The sequence below is a fragment of the Phocoena phocoena genome, chromosome 2, assembly GCF_963924675.1.
Source record: "Phocoena phocoena chromosome 2, mPhoPho1.1, whole genome shotgun sequence".
NCBI classification, from domain to species: domain Eukaryota; kingdom Metazoa; phylum Chordata; class Mammalia; order Artiodactyla; family Phocoenidae; genus Phocoena; species Phocoena phocoena.
Genome location: NC_089220.1, coordinates 160,615,436 through 160,628,795, shown reverse-complemented (window position 1 = coordinate 160,628,795; position 13,360 = coordinate 160,615,436).

Here is a 13,360-nt window from a genome sequence, read left to right as displayed (position 1 = left end):
TATGTTAAGTGAGAATCACATTTGAACTGGCCTTACCTGCAGTACTTCGGGCTGCATTAATTTTTGTGAGTGGCAACCCCTTTATGCATATAAATTGGGTAATTACACTAGTAAATTGGAATTTTAGCATTTAGAATCAGCACCCGTAAATAACGGGAGGCAAGGGAAAGAAGGCCAGTTGAAACCGTGGCCCTTAATATTGGAAAGCAGCACTTCGTAGACAGCTTGAAGACCAAGAGGTTTTGAAGAGATCTCACAGAAAAAGAGTGGGAATAACAAGAGTACCTAACCATTTTGTTTGTACATTATTTTCTATTTAAAGATAATAAGGTGTTGCAGAAAAGCTGAAACACGAAAATCATACATTCGGTCATCTCATCTCAACTTCCCGCAGAGTAAAAATTGTCACAAGATTACCATACTTGTGTTGGACATAATTTGTTACAAGCTGATGGCCTGAAAGCTCACATCTACCCTAATACCACGAATCCTGGCCTCTGCCTTTCTAGAAAAAGCAGGGATGATCAACTGACTTTGTGGAGGATTAACTTTGTCGATCAGCCATCATTGGTAAAATTCTGTCAATTTCCATTGTACTGGTACATAGAAATATCTGCACTGATCTGGAATAAATCTTGAGTAAGTCAAAGCCCCATGTCTACCATGAGGAAACTGACTACGTGGGAAGTGAAACTAACATTGTAGGTAAGCCTGCAAGGCACCTAGCCATGTACCTGTGATGTCAACTCATCTCAACGACACTGCGAATTAGGTATTATTGTCACTGTTTTACAGATTTAGGAAACTAAGAGAGCTGCTGAGTGGCAGAACGAGGACTCAGCACCACTTGGTCCAGGTGAGTCGGTTCTTAACCAGAGATGCAGGAGTTGGCAGGAGGCCAAGTACCTTTTCGAGCTACTCGGCTCAGGCTCGGCCAGATGCCCGGGTGGTAAGAGGTGCAAGACAGCCCAGCCACTGTGGCCGCTAGGATGTTCTTCAGTAACATTAATGCATAAAGCAAGATCGAAAGCTTTCAAAACTCTGCCACTATGTGTCTCCCCTACGTCTTGAAGTCCTCTTCCAACAATAAGCATTTTAATTTTTTAAATCACTAGTCATGAAGCTTAGGTCAATCAGGGCCTTTGGATTTGGCCTACGCATCATTTTCTCTCTAATATTAATTTCAAAGCCAACATGATATTCAGGCCACTCATATCGATGTTGCAGGACCTGAGAGACAGAGGAATCAAATTCCTTGGGCAACTTTCCCTGCTGGTCCTGACTCTGTGCCCAGGACTCTCTTTTTGGAATTAGGTCATCACTGACGTTTGCTAAAATTTAAATCGAATCTGGGAGTTTAACAAGCTCAACCACTAACATCTTTTGCAACACCTGCACTTGTGCTTCTATGCATACCCCCACACATACATGTACACAAACCCCACATGCACATGGACAAACACACACACACACACACGTGCGTGCAAAATTCATGGTAACTAGATTGAGTTTATCAGGTTATTCCTAGCCAAGTGCAGAGTCATAAGAAGACAGGCAAGAAAGCAAGTCTGTTTAGATGGAAAATGAGATCAGAGCAGATGCAGAACCTGGGCACTTCCTGAGGGGCCATCAGATGGGGACACTGAACAGCACAGAAGGACAGAAGAAGTGGTTTCAGGGCGTCTGGAGAGGCCAGAGCAAACCCCCTGCTTCCCAGCCGCTCCTGGAGCTGCCTCTGAGGACACTGCAGTACCCAGCACTCTGCCTTGACAGTGTTAGTTTTCAAGACTTGGGCCTCAGACTCCGGGAGGGCTCATGCCAAGGAGTACTTCCCAGAAGTTCTGCTGCCAGTGTCCTTGGCCCTGCCGTAAGCCACAGCCACCACCCACCTCTGCAGGAGACCCTCCGACAGTAGCAGCCATGTGGCTGACAGGGTCTTGGTGCTCTGGCCCGGTGTCAGGCCTGTGCCTCTGAGATGGGATAGCCAAGATCAGGACATTGGTCCACCGGAGACCTCCCGGCTCCACATAACATCAAACAGCGAACGGTCTCCCAGAGATCTCCATCTCAATGCTAAGACCCAGCTCCACTCAATGACCAGCAAGCTATAGTGTTGGACATCCTATGCCAAACAACTAGCAAGACAGAAACACAACCCCACACATTAGCAGAGAGGCTACTCTGCTAATAATAAGGTCACAGACATCCCAAAACACACCACTGAATGTGGTCCTGCCCACCAGAAAGACAAGATCCAGCCTCATCCACCACAACACAGGCACCAGTCCCATCCACCAGGAAGCCTACACGACCCACTGAACCAAACTTAGCCACTGGGGGCAGACACCAAAAACAATGGGAACTACGAACCTGCAGCTTGCGAAAAGGACACCCCAAACACAGTGAGGTAAGCAAACTAAGAAGACAGAGAAACACACAGCAGATGAAGAAGCAAGGTAAAAACCCACCACACCAAACAAATGAAGAGGAAACAGGCAGTCTACCTGAAAACAAATTCAGAGTAATGACAGTAAAGATGATCCAAAATCTTGGAAATAGAATGGAGAAAATACAAGAAACGTTTAACAAGGACCTAGAAGAACTAAAGAGCGAACAAACAATGATGAACAACACAATAAATGAAATTAAAAATTCTCTAGAAGGAATCAATAGCAGAATAACTGAAGCAGAAGAATGGATAAGTGACCTGAAAGATAAAATAGTGGAAATAATTACCACAGAGCAGAAAAATGAAAAAAGAATGAAAAGAATTGAGGACAGTCTCAGAGACCTCTGGGACAATATTAAATGCACCAATATTCAAATTACAGGGGTCCCAGAAGAAGAAGAGAAAAAGAAAGGGACTGAGAAAATATTTGAAGAGATTATAGTTGAAAAATTCCCTAATATGGGAAAGGAAATAGTCTATCAAGTCCAGGAAGCGCAGAGTCCCATACAGGGTAAATCCAAGGAGAAACATGCCGAGACACATACTAATCAAACCATCAAAAATTAAAAACAAAGAAAAAATATTAAAAGCAGCAAGGGAAAGACAACAAATAACATACAAGGGAGTCCCCATAAGGTTAACAGCTGATCTTTCAGCAAAAACTCTGCAAGCCAGAAGGGAGTAGCAGGACATATTTAAAGTGATGAAAGGGAAAAACCTACAATGAGGATTACTCTACCCAGCAAGGATCTCATTCAGATTTGATGGAGAAATTAAAACTTTACAGACAAGCAAAAGCTAAAAGAATTCATCACCACCAAACCAGCTTTACAACCAGTGCTAAAGGAACTTCTCTAGGCAGGAAAAACAAGAGAAGGAAAAGACCTACAATAACAAACCCAAAACAATTAAGAAAATGGTAATACGAACATACATATCAATAACTACCTTAAATGTAAATGGATTAAATGCTCCAACCAAAAAGTAGACAGGCTGAACAGATACAAAAACAAGACCTGTATAAACGCTGTCTACAAGAAACCCACTTCAGACCTAGGGACACATGCAGACTGAAAGTGAGGGAATGGAAAAAGATATTCCATGCAAATGCAAATCGAAAGAAAGCTGGAGTAGCAATTCTCATATCAGACAAAATAGACTTTAAAATAAAGACTGTTAGAAGAGACGAGGAAGTACATTACATAATGATCAAGGGATCAATCCAAGAAGAAGATATAACAATTGTAAATATTTATGCACCCAACACAGAAGCACCTCAATACATAAGGCAAATGCTAAGAGCTATAAAAGGGGAAATTGACAGTAACACAATCATAGTAGGGGACTTTAACACCCCACTTTCACCAATGGACAGATCAGTCAAAGTGAAAACAAATAAGGAAACACAAGCTTTAAATGATACATTGAACAAGACGGACTTAATTGATATTTACAGGACATTCCATCCAAAACCAACAGAATACACTTTCTTCTCAAGTGCTCATGGAACATTCTCCAGGATAGATCATATATTGGGTCACATAGCAAGCCTTTGTAAATTTAAGAAAATTGAAATCTTATCAAGTATCTTTTCTGACTACCATGCTATGAGACTAAATATCAATTACAGGAAAACAATCTGTAAAAAATACAAACACATGGAGGCTAAACAATACACTACTAAATAACCAAGAGATCACTGAAGAAATCAAAGAGAAAATCAAAAAATACCTAGAAATGAATGACAATGAAAACACGACGACCCAAAACCTATGGGATGCAGCAAAAGCAGTTCTAATGGGAAGTTTATAGCAATACAATCCTACCTCAAGAAACCAGAAACATCTCAAATAAACAACCTAACCTTACACCTAAAGCAATTAGAGAAAGAAGAACAAAATAACCCCCAAAGTTAGCAGAAGGAAAGAAATCATAAAAGCAGATCAGAAATAAATGAAAAAGAAAAGAAGGAAACAATAGCAAAGGTCAATAAAACTAAAAGCTGGTTCTTTAAGAATTAAACAAAATTGATAAACCACTAGCCAGACTCATCAAGAAAAAAAGGGAAAAGACTCAAATCAACAGAATTGGAAATGAAAAAGGAGAAATAACGACTGACAGTGCAGTAATACAAAGGATCATGAGAGATTACTACAAGCAATGATATGCCAATAAAATGGACAACCTGGAAGAAATGGACAAATTCTTAGAAAAACACAACCTTCCAAGTCTGAACCAGGAAGAAATAGAAAATATAAACAGACCAATCACAAGCACTGAAATTGAAACTGTGATTAAAAATCTTCCAACAAACTAAAGCCCAGGACCAGATGGCTTCAGAGGTGAATTCTATCAAACATTTAGAGAAGAGCTAACACCTATCCTTCTCAAACTCTTCCAAAATATAGCAGAGGGAGGAACACTCCCAAACTCATTCTACGAGGCCACCATCACCTTGATACCAAAACCAGACAAGGATGTCACAAAGAAAACTACAGGCCAATATCACTGATGAAATAGATGCAAAAATCCTCAACAAAATACTAGCAAACAGAATCCAACAGCACATTAAAAGGATCATACACCATGATCAAGTGGGGTTTATTCCAGGAATGCAAGGATTCTTCAATATATGCAAATCAATCAATGTGATAAACCATATTAACAAATTGAAGAAGAAAAACCATATGATCATTTCAATAGCTGCAGAAAAAGTTTTGGACAAAATTCAACACCCATTTATGATAAAAGCCCTGCAGAAAGTAGGCATAGAGGGAACTTTCCTCAACATAATAAAGGCTATATATGACAAACCCATAGCTAACATCATTCTCAATGGTGAAAAACTGAAACCACTTCCTCTAAGATCAGGAACAAGACAAGGTTGTCCACCCCCACCACTATTATTCAACATAATTTTGGTAGTTTTAGCCACAGCAATCCAAGAAGAAAAAGAAATAAAAGGAATCCAAATCAGAAAAGAAGTAAAACTGTCACTGTTTGCAAATGACATGATATTATACATAGAAATCCTAAAGATGCTACCAGAAACCTACTAGAGCTAATCAATGAATTTGGTAAAGTAGCTGGATACAAAATGAATGCACAAAAACCTCTTGCATTCCTATACACTAATGATGAAGAATTTGAAAGTGAAATTAAGGAAACACTCCCATTTACCACTGCAAGAAAAAGAATAAAATACCTACCTAAGGAGACAAAAGACCTGTATGCAGAAAACTATAAGACACTGATGAAAGAAATTAAACAGGATATAAAGAGATGGAGAGATATACCATGTTCTTGGATTGGAAGAATCAACACTGTGAAAATGACTATACTACCCAAGGCAACCTACAGATTCAGTGCAATCCCTATCAAACTACCAATGGCATTTTTCACAGAACTAGAGCAAAAATTTCACAATTTGTATGGAAACACAAAAGACCCCGAATAGCCAAAGCAATCTTGAGAAAGAAGAAAGGAGCTGGAGGAATCAGGCTCCCTGACTTCAGACTATACTACAAAGCTACAGTAATCAAGGCAGTATGGTACTGGCACAAAAACAGAAATATAGATCAATGGAACAGGATAGAAAGCCCAGAGATAAATCCACACACATATGGTCACCTTATTTTTGATAAAGGAGGCAAGAATATACAATGTAGAAAAGACAGCCCCTTCAATAAGTGGTGCTGGGAAAACTGGACAGTTACATGTAAAAGAATGAAATTAGAACACTCCCTAACACCATACATAAAAATAAACTCAAAATGGATTAAAGACCTAAATGTAAGGCCAGACACTATAAACTCTTAGAGGAAAACATAGGCAGGACACTCTATGATATAAATCACAGCAAGACCCTTTTTTGACCCACCTCCTAGAAAAATGGAAATAAAACCAAAAATAAACAAATGGGACCGAATGAAACTCAAAAACTTTTGCACAGCAAAGGAAACCATAAACAAGATGAAAAAACAACCCTCAGAATGGGAGAAAATATTTGCAAATGAAGCAATGGACAAAGGATTAATCTCTAAAATTTACAAGCAGCTCATGCAGCTCAATGTCAAAAATCAAACAACCCAATCCAAAAATGGGCAGAAGACCTAAAGAGACATTTCTCCAAAGAAGATATACAGATTGCCAACAAACACATCAAAGGATGCCCAACGTCACTAATCATTAGAGAAATGCATATCAAAACTGCAATGAGGTATTACCTCACACCGGTCAGAATGGCCATCATCAAAAAATCTACAAACAATAAATGCTGCAGAGGGTGTGGAGAAAAGGGAACCCTCTTGCACTGTTGGTGGGAATGTAAATTGATACAGCCACTATGGAGAACAGTATGGAGGTTCCTTAAAAAAGTAAAAGTAGAAGTACCATACGACCCAGCAATCCCACTACTGGGCATATACCCTGAGAAAACCATAATTCAAAAAGAGTCATGTACCACAATGTTCACTGAAGCTCTATTTACAATAGCCAGGACATGGAAGCAACCTAAGTGTCCATCGACAGATGAATGGATAAAGAAGATGTGGCGCCTATATACAATGGAATATTATTCAGCCATAAAACGAAAAGAAATTGAGTTATTTGTAGTGAGCTGGAAGGACCTAGAGTCTGTCATACAGGGTGAAGTAAGTCAGAAAGAGAAAAACAAATACAGTATGCTAACACATATATATGGAATCTAAAAAAAAGAAATGGTCCTGAAGAACCTAGGGGCAGGACAGGAATAAAGACACAGACATAGAGAATGGACTTGAGGACGTGGGGAGGGGGAAGGGTAAGCTGGGACGAAGTGAGAGAATGGTATGGACATATATACACTACCAAATGTAAAATAGATAGCTAGTGGGAAGCAGCCGCATAGCACAGGGAGATCAGCTTGGTGCTTTGTGACCACCTAGAGGTGTGGGATAGGGAGGGTTGGAGGGAGATGCAAGAGGGAGGGGATATGGGGATATATGTATACATATAGGTGATTCACTTTGTTATACAGCAGAAACTAATACCACATTGTAAAGCAATTATACTCCAATAAAGATGTTTAAAAAAAAAAAAAGACTTGGGCCTTTCTAATCCACTCTCTTTATAGCTGTTTCTTGGCCAAGAAAGAAAGAACTGTGGTCCCCGCAGCACCTGCGTGGGGACTGAGACAGGAGGATGCCGATGCACTCGAAGTGGCTGTGGTCCACTTGCTCTAGAAAGTTTATTCAGATGCCCTTCCGGCACTTAGAAGCCATCTTCATATATGAGTTGGGCCAAGTGTGTTTACGCAAATACCCACTTTCTGACTTAGCCGTAGTTTATCAATGAAACCCTCGTTCATGATACTGAAAAGCAAAGTTTGACCCAGGCAGGGGAACTTCGACTATTTGTCAATAGTTGATGCTACATATTAAGCAAACGAGCGGCCGTTTTTAGGCTTTGAAGTTCTATTTTATTTCCATCGCAGCACTCATGTTCTACACAACAGACTCCCAAGGAAAATAAAGGGAGCGGTAGGCCAAAATGGTACTCCAGAGCTCCAGAAAATTACCGAAAGAGATGCCTAAATATAAATCGGTAGTTAAGTGAGACAATAATTGTAGTTAAAGTGATGACGGTGATAGCAGCGAACTAGGTCCCGCACATCTGTGCACTTGTTAAAAAGCCTGTTGAACTCTCCCAACAACAGTCACAGGAGGTAGGTACTGCTATTATCCCTGTTTTACGGACAGAGACACCCAGGTACAGGAAGACTGAGTTGTCTTAAACCCAGGCAGGTGTGTCCTTACCCTCTTGAGATCTGAGTGACTCATCTGGACCAAGTCATCTCTCGGGGGTCTTACAGCCCTGCCTTTCCACAGGAGAGCATCTATTCCAGTGGTGGGCAGGGACAGAGGTATAAAATCAGAAGATAATGCAAATGGCCCATATCTGTGCTATTATATGCCAAGTAAAGGTGTGGAAAACTCCTAGAAGATCTAAGTTTTCACTTTTCTTCCACTTGTTTGGCATTTTACAGCAAAGAGCTCTTACATGGTGAGCTTATAGGTGATGGAATCCCTGTTGGTCATAAATAGCCTAAAACAACAACAAAAAGGACCAAAAACACACAAAAACTTATGAATAGCTTTAAGGTTTCTCTCTGGGAACTAAATACAGGCAGGATTTCTGTTATCTCTGGCATATTTTTGCAATAATCAATAAGAGGTCTTCTCCCCAGAGAGCAAATGGGGACTGGAAATATCAGCTGTATTAGGAGATGGGTTTTTTTTAACTATGGATCTATTTTCCTAGAAAAATGAGCTACTGACACCTCAAAGAAGTAGTTTTGCCCCAAATGTCTATGACAGGCCTTCTGAGATGAGCCAAGCATGGAGTCACTTAATACAGGTCTCAGCACCTGTTGTTCACATAGAATTATAGATAGGGCAGGAGCTGGGAAAGCTGAAAGGAAGCTATTTGAAGAGAGAGGCCTGAACAGTATCTGAAAACTAATTTAAAATAATAAAAATATCATCTTCCTTTATAATCAGGTAGTACTATTTTCTAAAGAGGTTTGGGGCTAATGATCTTGTCTTTTGCTAAACTGAACCCAGTTTTGACCACAGCCGTTACTGGCAAGGTGACCTTTCCCTAAACCATTAGCTTTGCCCCAGGCTTCCGTGGCCTAAAAGGCATCATGTGTTCTTTTAAGTACTGGCACTTGGCCACTTTTTCTAAAATTCCACATTCACGTGTCTGTCTGGTGATGAGCTTTCCATTTTTCTCTCCTTGCTCCAAGGATGTCCCCTGTCGTACAGCAGGGTTTTTTTTAAATTGACTCTCAAATGATCTTGAAGGTAGCTCATGAAATCAGATCCCAGGGCTCTCCACATGACTGTCAGCTCTTATAGCTCTGTATGAACTTTTTAACGGTTTTGGAGAAAGATGTGTGTGTGTGTGTGTGTGTGTGTGTGTGTGTGTGTGTGTACACGTGTGTGTGAACTAATTCAAGAATCCCCCAGAAACCTTGTATTCCTCAGACCCCCAGCAGCCGCAGGCTGTGTTTCCCATTAAGGATTTATTTTCCACTAAGAAGTGATCTTTCTGCCCCTGAAAGAGGTTCTATTTCCATTTAGTGCCTGTTAGAAGCTCCCTGAGATTGGATGGAGCAGTGGTCTCAGAATACAGATTTCAGGGCACATTATTCATACAGAAAATAAGATCAGGGCTGAGAAAATCCAGTTTTTGTGATAGGTGAGATGGAGAGATGTCATTCCCATCTGACTCCCGGTGATTCACTGAACCCATGTCTTCACCCCTCCAGAGAACAGAGGGAACTAGCTCCTACCTGCTCCTACCTCGTTAGAGCCTTGTGTGTGCAATGACTTGACGCTTTTGGAGTTCTGTGTACTTGCCTTGGGGGTGGAAGAATGATTGGTATTACCATGATTCAGCACTTACCAATGGCCCTGTGTGAGATGGGCATTCTTGGGCTGACACACCAGTAAGAACGGATCCGAGTTGCTTGAGATGCACCGAGTCACAGCCTGTTGATAAACAGGAATCCAGGAGTCACACACGGGCTGGCCTCAGGTAAACCACGGCTGGCTCACACTCTATTTTTAGTTAATAGAGCTCTACTGAAATATGGCACAAGTACAAACCTTCTCACCCATGGTTCGTCTGAGTTACATGTAATAGCTGTACAGAGTAAGGAGGTCACACTGAGCTATGTAAAGGTATAAAACAAAAATCGAGCCTGGTGCGGGCTCCAATGGCCATACACACCCCAAAGTCACTGTCTCCCTCTGGGCAGTAATCATGCAACTGTCCCCCAGCGTCCTCACCAGAAGGCCCCACCTGCTCAGAGCTCACTCCACTTTCTGCTGAGTACCCCGTGTCCCCCACACGGGCACAACCTCGGTTTGAGACAATTATGTCCATCTCACTTTCTGCAGCAACTTGTCTCCATTTGGTTGTTTCATCCCTCCTGCCACAGCCAAGCCCTGCCTATTGACTCTGATACATCTTTCACAGAATCTCATTTTCATCCCTGTCACTGGAGTCCAAATGCCAACATACTGATTTTTCTCGCTGTGACAAATACAGTATCTCTTCAGCAATCTCTTCAGATCTCCATCTCCTGGGAAAACATCTCCCTCCCCTCCGAGCCTTTTCATAATATGGCATGCTCAGATCACCACCATCCCCCCCCACCCATCCTTCACAAGCTCATCCTGCACATTTCTCATATCTGTTCTGAAATGGCATCTTTGCCCAAGTTCAGCCTCACTGGTTTCCTGTGTGTCTCTGGGAAGCCCCTTGGTCCATGGGACAAATCCTTCTGCCCCTGTAGGCTGTTGTCAGGCTTAATTTTAGCACTCCACCAATTACAGCAAGTTCTGTAATCAGATCAAAGCATTGGTCCCTGTTTGCTGGACAGAATGGGGATGATTCCTCCTGACATAGCAAACAACCTCAAGAATTTCTTCTGAGTCAGCTGTGGGGCGCTCAGGCATGTGAAATCACAGGGCAAGTTCATACGTTCAAACATAATGATAGAGAGGATTATTTGACATGAAACTCATGCTCATGTGCTGGCTGCCTTGTCAGCTGGGCTGAAGGACGCACTTCTGCAGAGATGCCTCTTTGGAGAGTGTCACACTTAGGCCATCTCAAAACACCCCAACTTGGGCCAATGTGGCCTTTGCCCTAGGAGTCAATTTGGTGTCGTTTTGATGAAGAAGCCCAGAATGCCTGGTCGGTCCCTGCCATCTGTGACCACAGGGATGTCTTCCTTAAGCTTTTGGATTGAAAAACAGTCAAATGAATATTTCTATCAATATTTGATCAATTTTTGATCAATTATCAAAATTATCAATAAGAAATTATCAAGTAAATTATCAACCTTACTTCTTTCTGTTTTATATATGCCCACTAAACTCTTAAGCAAGCAAATGGTTCGTGGTTTGTAGAATCTTTTTATTGGCCTATTTTGCTATTAAAAAATGGTTGAGAAGACCTCTCCTCGGCTCTTCCCAATGGCGTCTGGGAGAGTAATGTGTGCACACAGCCGACTCCTGACTGTTTTCTCTGAGTATCTCTGGTATCTCAGGAATTTAAACGTTAGGGATGTTGACAGGCAGGCTGACATTCCCCATCTGAAGTCTGGAAGGAGATCAGTCCTGTGAAACAGATAGGCTGATCCTGAAATAAAGTTCCTTGGAGTATGAGTAAGGGAAAATCTCAGAAGCCAAGTATTATCAGGTAACAGAGGTGACTGCAGGGCCCACAGTGAGCAGTTAAAAAAATCAGAGAAGTTGCTATGTATGTGAAATCTATTTCATCTCAAAAATTGAGTAAAATTTTAAAAATAAAAAAAATAAATCAGGGCTTCCCTGGTGTCACAGTGGTTAAGAATCCACCTGCCAATGCAGGAGACACGGGTTCGAGCCCTGGTCCGGGAAGATCCCACATACCACGGAGCAAGTAAGCCCGTGAGCCACAATTACTGAGCCTGTGCACTACAACTACTGGAGCCCATGTGCCTAGAGCCCGTGCTCCGCAACAAGAGAAGCCACCACAATGAGAAGCCCACACACTGCAACGAAGAGTAGCCCCCGCTCACCACAACTAGAGAAAGCCCGCGCATAGCAATGAAGACCCGACACAGCCAAAAAATAAATAAATAAAAATAAATAAATAAATCAGAGAAGTTGGCTTTTGTTCTTTTTTTCACATTCCTTTCCTTTATCATGTAGAAATGTAGGGAAAACAGATCATCTACTCTTCTTCCTTCCACCCTACTTGCTACACATTTTATTAATAATCTTCCTATATATTATCACAAAAATATTCTAATCACCAAGTTAATTAAAATTTGATTCAAGTCACAAGTCAAGTCATATGAAATACACAAAATTAAAAGGTCTGAGAAGACAAGGAACACTGAGTTCCAGCACTTTGCACAATGCCAGCACGTAGTAGGTACTCACTAAACACTTTCATAAAGGGATGAATGAAGGAATTGAAGAAATCTACTTCACGAGCTTGGGTTAAGAATTAAATGAGATGACTATTCCTGGCACAGAGTAGGTATTCAATACTTTCTCTTTCCCTTCCCCCACAAAATAGCTAGAAAAATCTCTCTCTATTCCAGACCACCACTCAGTTTTCACAAATAGCAGGTCAAGGATGTTCAGTTCATTACTTGACCAGTTCACCAAGCATATCCAGGTCAGCAGGCAAAGCCCAATATGCTCATGAGGAGAGGTGGAACTCAGATTATAAAATCAGATACTGCCCCACACTGCCTCAGCTCTAGAACCCCCTGGATGGTCTCAGCAAATACCTCCCTATTGAAAGGATGTGTTCAAGAGAATCTCTCCCCTGAACAGTGACTAGTCAAGGCTGAGTCCTGCTGTGTCCCTGCCTGTTGCTGCCTTTGGCCAGAGAGAGGTCTGAAGAAGGAATCCAGTTCTTGTTTACCTGGTCAGCCACAAGAGCTGAGCAACAGAGGGATGGTGAGTAATTCTAGATTGCACTACACTTTTTATTTTAACGGTAAGCTGAGATCTTCCTGAGATGATTTGAGTATAATCCTTACCTAAGATATGGCAACAAACTTTCGACCTCTTGAGTTCCTTCCTTCCCTAGAAATCTTTGAACAATTTGTAAATACTCATATATTTACCTAAAAGAAGAAAATCCTGTGTGGAAGGGCTCACTTCATTCCTCCACAGAGAACCTTTCTCAGATGGTAGGACTCACATTATTACCTAGCATGCCATGAGTACAGTCTGGCTGAAGAAAACCATGGTTGAATAAACTTGCACATCAAACTCCTTAGAACAATTCCTACCAAACACTTAGCATTTTCCTCAAATAAAATAGCAATACCAACTGTAAATTTTATTTAAGTAA